General features: G+C 52.8%; 1 long non-coding RNA gene across 1 annotated transcript in view; it reads left to right on the top strand.

Annotated features, from left to right (window-relative positions):
- LOC120889657 (uncharacterized) overlaps window positions 1-6,109 on the top strand; it is a 6,825-nt gene extending 716 nt beyond the window's left edge. The window contains exons 1-3 of the long non-coding RNA XR_013437804.1: window positions 1-3,662; window positions 5,128-5,259; window positions 5,625-6,109. The exon at window positions 1-3,662 is cut by the window's left edge and continues 716 nt beyond it. This is a non-coding gene — a long non-coding RNA (uncharacterized LOC120889657). The remainder of the gene's footprint in view (window positions 3,663-5,127; window positions 5,260-5,624) is intronic.
- Window positions 6,110-6,569: the final 460 nt, after the last annotated feature.

Raw genomic sequence — 6,569 nt, 5'->3', positions numbered from 1 at the left:
TCCCAGGCCCTGAGAGTAGTGGCCAAGCCACTGTGGGCTCTCAGAGGCCTGACCTCTCCCGGGATAGCCTCTCAGTGGGCCTCCTCATTCCACCTTGGATATTAGGCCATCCCTCAATTCAGAGCTGCCCCTTCCATAAAGGAGGCCCCAGCTTCCTGCAAATTCCCAGCTTTGCCATTTCTGCTCCTCTACTACCTCCTCCAGGTAGACCCTCCTCCAGGTGCTCCCAGCCCTTGCACTCCCTGTTAACCTGGTTGCCTGACCCCTGCACACCTGTGTCTCCACCTGCAGGGGCAGGGTGAGGGCTCCCTGAGAAAGGGCAGTGGTCAGCCCGGCCCGAAACAGATGACCTGTGGAGAAGTGTTTGTTGAATGAATATTATTTTGTCTTTCTTTAAAAGCTGAAGCCAAAAAAAATACATCATCACAGCTCAAAGCCTGGTGTGAGTCAGAAGTTCAAGGCTGTTTGCCTCCTTCACTGGCATCAAAATGCCTGTGAGCAAAGAAATGGCCTAGGGAGATGGCAGGATTCTCTGGCCCCTCCGCCAGAGCTGGGGCACTTGGAGATGATCTCACTAGACAGAGGGGCCCCAGTGGTAAGAAGGTGACTTTCCACCCAGAAAGGTCATCTCAGGGGCCTCAGCATGGGGCAAGTCAACTCCAGAATATCATAGGGAGACCAAATCATGGGGACCTTCCAAAGTGGGCATCCTGTATGTGTTTCGCCTCAAAATTTGCTGAGAGGAAAGGTACAAGGGTGTATGTAAGTATGTGTTGGGGGCAGGGGTGCAGGGGTCTGTCTGCCTGCCTGCTCAGCCAGGAGGTGGGATAAAAAACCATCAGGCTGAAGGCCACTCCTCCAGGCAAATCTAAGTAGATGGTGCGATGTAAATATTTAGGCCCCAGGAGCTGTTCCCTCTCCCCCTGGGGAGGCCTGGAGACTTCACAGATGCAGGCCTGTGATTGATACCATGTTCTGGACGTCAGCTGGAGAAGCAGCCTGGACCTGGTGAAGCAGGGAATCTTGGAGATTCTTGGCTCAAGAGCACAAGGGAAGGGGCAGGGAGGGGGAGAAGGAGTAGAGCAGCCTCCCTTCACGCTGCCCTCATTTCCACTACTCCTTCTGTCAACAGCCTACAGCCCCAGGTCAGCATGTAGGGGAGGCAGGCAGAGATAAAGACTAGTGGATTCCTAAGGGGCTAAGGCGCTCTGGGGCTAGTTAGGGTGCTGGTGATCCAGAGAGGAGAGGACAAGTGGGGAGAGAAGGGAGGGGAAGGGAGGAGAGCAGGAGCTGAGGTGAGGGGGAGAAGGAGGACCCAGCCTGTTGGTGGTGGTTTCTTCTTCTTCTTCTTCTTCTTTTTTTTTTTTTTAAGAGCCACAAGCTGAGATCAAAGGTGATATTTTTACAGCAACTGAAATAGAAAACCACTGGACGCACAGTGGGAGGTGAGCAGCCAGGACACAGGCTCCTTTATGCAGCCTGTGGCTGCAGCAAGCACGCTGCCCTCTGCCATAGGGCGTTGGGGGACAGTGTGCTGGTGATCTTCCCAACTCAGGTTCAAGGAAGAAATCCGGATGAGCTGCAGCCCTCCATGCTGGGAGAGGAGAGGGACAATGAAAGATCATAGTGGGCATCAGATGCCTTCCACCCAGGTCCACCCCTGTCATTTGCTGTCCAGTCAGCTGTTGCAGGCTTTCTACGCATGTGAGAGCCCTGTGACAGAGGGTTATCACCCATTTTATAGAGGAGGAAACCCAGGCTGCAAGGGAAAGTGATGAGCTCAAGTCCTATAGGGAGTTGGGTACAAATTCAGGGCTAGCTGCACAGAGCTTCTAGTCCAAGGTTCTTCCTGATGTCTATAATCTCCCACCCACCTATTCACACACCAAATTATTTATTGTTCCCACCATTCCTGGTCCTAGCTGACCGTGGCACAACAGGACCTATTTGAACAATGGGTCTGAAACCACAGTGGTTCCCTGACCAGCAGCATCAACAGTACCCACGAACATGCTGGGAAAGCATATTCTCAGGTCCCAACCTGGACTTACTGAACCAGAAGTTCTGGAAGTGGGGCCTGGCTTTCAGAATTTTATTATTTATTTATTTTTGTTTTGTTTTTGTACTGGGGATTAAACCCAGGGTGCTTAACCACCGAGCCACATCCCCAGCCCTTTCTCATATTTAGATACAGGGTCTCAATGAGTTAAGGCATCACCAAGTTCCTAAGGCTGGCTTCAAACTTGAGATCCTCCTGCCTCCATCTCTGGAGCTGCTGGGGTTATAGGAGGCACCACTGCTCTGGGCACCGTGGCACAGGCATGTAATCCCAGTAGCTCAGAAGGCTAAGGCAGGAGGTTCACGAGTTCAAAGCCAGCCTCAGCAATGGTGAGGCACTAAGCAACTCAGTGAGACCCTGTCTCTAAATAAAATACAAAATAGGGCTGGGTATGTGGCTCAGTGGTCAAGTGCCCCTGAGTTCAATCCCCAGTACCACACCCTCCCCATGCACAAAAAAGAATCGCTGCATAGCATTACTCAGTTTCCACATCTGAACTCTGGGGAAAAGAACACCAGTCTTAAGGTCTTAAGCCCATTATTAGCTGATACACGTGCCAGGTGCGTGCCCTGTGCCAGGCATCCTTCTAGCCCTGTACAAATACTAAACTATTTAATTTTACAACAACCCTCTGAGATGGAAATTAATCATCTCAACCACATAGGTGAGAAAATGGAGGCACGGGGAGGCAAAGGAACCGGCCTGGCTAGCCCGGCTGGAAAGCATCGGTGCTAGAATCCATGCTCTTCACAACTCACCAACGAAAAGCCCCCAGCGCAGGGTCTGGCTCTCAGATTGTGTTCTGGGCATGGCTGAGAATGCGATGATGGCAATCAGTATTACCTCACCTGAACTTGAGATGATGACCCTCATTCTGTGAATGTGAAATCTGCTGCCTTGTCATGATCCAGGCGTGAGTCAGCCGCAACCGCAGCCTTGGTGTCTGAAACCCCAGAGCAGCACAGGCCCTCACCCTGCACCCAGCTCAGAGACCACAGTGTACCATTCTGGGCTCCTGAAACATCCCAGCTTGTCCCAGGGCAGAACACAGATGCTGACAGAGGGTCTGGAACACCAGTTTGGCTACTCAGGGTCTGTGTGACCTCTCTGGGCTCTGTTTCCTCCTCTGTCAACTGATGGATGACAGTCCTAACTGCAGGGTTTCTGTGAGGTTGAGCTTGCACAGAGCTGGCTGCCCGGTCTTCCCCCTCCCTGCCACGAGCTCGGTGGAAACTTCTTAGGACCCAGAAAAGGTGTGAAAGAAGAAGAAATGATGCAAATGCATTTGTCCTCTAGCTCCCTGCCCTTTTCCAGATCTCCTCCACACAGCCGCCCTGGTCAAGTTCTGGGACCAACTACTGGCAGCTGCTGCATCCAAGCCAGATCAGTTACCTGTGAGGGGGACAGGAGTCTTTCTCTCCGCCAGCCCCCTGGCCAGGGCAGGCATCCACAATCAGCAGGAACATTTGAGCACCCGCAGCCACCAGGCCGAGTCTGGCTGGGACATCTGAAGTTCGTTAGCTGCCTGCTCCCGGGGGGCTGACCCCACTTGGTGAGAATAACCCAAGACAGAGATGTAGAGGACACGGCAAACAAAGACCAGGTGAGGGGTGGCCATGAGGGGGAGGGGGAACAGAGTCTCCAGAGTGGCCTCTGGGGACCCCCAGAGAGCCGGGGAGGCTGGGAGAAAGCCCTGGGCCTGGCCTAGCTCCAGCCCAGCACCGACTCACCGGCTGTGCAAACTGGGGGCTGGGACAGACTCTCCCTCTCCAGGCCTCCGTTCTCCATGTGCGTATCAATGGAGGGGGGCAAACTGGGCCTCCGGATCTAGAATTCCACTTCTCTAGGAAGTGAATGATGGAAGGTGTTTTGGAGGGAGGGATATAACTCAGAGGTGGAGAACCACGATCCACCCTCAGGACCAGAAGGGAACAGGTAAGACCAGGAAGGGACGACACAGAGGAGTCAGCTGGGTGCTCTCTTGGTGCCTGTGAGTGGCAGACACAGTCATGCTGGTCACAAGGAGGAGAGTGGTGTGGGCTGAGCCTTCCAGAAATAAGGCTTCCAGCTGGACCAAGGGGCTCCTCCATTTCTGAACTCACCACTCTAAGATGCTGTCCGGATAGGTCACAGCTAACTTTTCATTGAACAGTTCTTTTTGTCCACTTATTTTATGCCAGGCTCAGGTCTAGGACCTGCACACATATTAAAATCATTTAACCTTTTCACTAGATGGCAGGTGCGGGGTGAATGACCAGCCTGGAGTCTGACCCTCACCTGGCAGGCCCTGGCATTAACCTTTCTCCAGGCATCTAGAAGTCAGTCAGGCCGGCCCAAACAGGTCTCTCAAGATGGTGCCTCCTCCCAGCACAAATATAAGTGACACCAGGCAGTCTCCCTTCCCACTGACAGCATTGCCCCTGTCCCCTTCCCATCTCCCATGCTCCTGGGAGCCAGGTCACTAGAAACCTGTTGCCTAATTGGTCTGGAATATGCTAAGGACTGACGGCCCATCTCCATCCTCCTCAGGGAGGCCTTCTGTGGGGACTCAGGTGGGCACACGTCAGGCAACATCCCTGACCTGCACAGCACTGGACACGCACCCAGCCAGAGGGGACTTCTCAGAGCCCTGGCTTTTCTGTGGACGCCTCCCTCCTTGGTTGCTGTGTTCTGTCCTTAGATGAGCGTCCCTCGTCGACAGGCCACAGAGCTGTTTGCTGAGCCAGGAGTCTTTGGATTCATTTGCCTTTCAGCATTTCTAAGAAAAACCCAAATAGGAGTGGGAAGCTGCCCAGGTTCACATAGCAGGGCAGGGCCGGCACAGCCCTGCCCTGCTATGTGATTTCTAGATCATTCCCAATTAAACAGTTTATCACTTTCAAATATGAATTACATAACAGTAGGAAATGAGAAAATATGGACAAGCAACAGTTAAAATGATAACTTTAGTTTTTCAGAGAGACTTGCACTGTCCCCTCCCTTCTCACTCCCCCTCGTCCTCCCACGACCCCAGCCCACCCCCCACCAACCCCAGCCGTGATCAATATCTCGCCTACTTTTGCCAACAGCTGTTCCCTGAGGAATAAAACCTGACAGCAGATGCTGGAAGACAGCCTTAGACCGGATTCTGGAAAGGCCTGACGTCTCTTCCAGAAGAGCAGAGTTTCCGCCTGAACGGAATAGTTTAAGCGCAGGATACAGTAAGAACTTCTCCCAGTCAGGAACCCAGGGACTACCTCTGGCACTGCCCAGTCCGAGGAGTGGTTGTGTGATCTTGGGTTAGTCCCTGTCCCTCTTTGAACCCTGGTGTCTTCCATTGTAAAGTGAAGACTGTGACTTAATCAAGTAGTTTCCCCATGGCCAGTCTCAGGCTGTCGACTTCTCTTAAGTAGGACCCATGCCTTCTCTTTTCAAGTAGAACAGAGAACTTACGATAAAGGACAGGGTTCAAGTCTGAGGCTGTCATTTCTTCTCTTGTGTGAGTGAGCACAGGCAGGGTACCATACCACCCTTAGCTCCTTGCGGAAAGGCACAGATTAGAGTGCAGGCCCTGTGTGTCCCACAGGTGGTGAACGTCTGTCCCCAGCCATCCATGGGCTGTGTGTGTGGACTGTTGCACACAGAAGCCAAATGAGGCCTGGCACTGCGGGCTCCCTGTCAGGGACTGATGGCAGGATGCAGGTGCGCCTCCCCGTCTAGCCCTGCCTAATATCCCACCTGAGATGGGTGTGACTTGCCAAGATGTCACTCAATCTGCTGACCACAAGACATCTCAAAGCAAGACTCCACCCTTGAAACCTTATCCTTGCCTCTGATGTCCCCACTATAAAATTAAAAAAAAATGCGGGCCCACTCTCTTTCCAGCATGGACACTGACCCTTAAGGTCACAGAGCCATCCTGCCCTCCATCTAAAATCTCTGTGTTGCGTGATTTTTCGCTGCTTTCTTAGCTTTTCACCAGCTCTTTAAAACCCAGTTCCTCTCGTCTGCACGGGTCATGGGCGAGAGTTGAAGTTCGCCCCTGCCTGCCCCGCGCCTGGCTTCGCCCTGGCTCCGAGGGTCTGGGCCCAGGCCTGTCCACGGAGCCACCGTCTGCCCACAGTGCTCACATAGCTCTGGGGAGAGGAGCGTGTGGACCCTGGGCCCAGCCCACCGTGTGAAGCGTCAGAGCTTTGCTCAGAGGGCCTCGGGGCCCATGACATCATGGGTAGCATACCATGTTGGAGCTAAGGCCATTTGAAGAGCTAGCACTGCCTTTCTTCTTTCTTTTTCCATTTTGGCTAAGGCAGGAATGTGAGAGCTGCTAAATGACTGCAGGAAGGAGGAGAGGCTAGGTTCCAAAACTGACTATGGTTTCTGGGGGTCCTAAAATGGTGAACCCCAGAAGTCTGGCCTCTGCTTCCATTTTTTTTTTTTTTAGAGAATTTTAATTTTTTTTTTTTTTTTTTTGGTTTTCGGCGGACACAACATCTTTGTTTGTATGTGGTGCTGAGGATCGAACCTGGGCCGC

Source organism: Ictidomys tridecemlineatus, chromosome 4 (assembly GCF_052094955.1).
Source record: "Ictidomys tridecemlineatus isolate mIctTri1 chromosome 4, mIctTri1.hap1, whole genome shotgun sequence".
In the NCBI taxonomy this organism is placed as follows: Eukaryota; Metazoa; Chordata; class Mammalia; order Rodentia; family Sciuridae; genus Ictidomys; species Ictidomys tridecemlineatus.
This window is presented reverse-complemented; position numbering and strand designations above follow the sequence as displayed.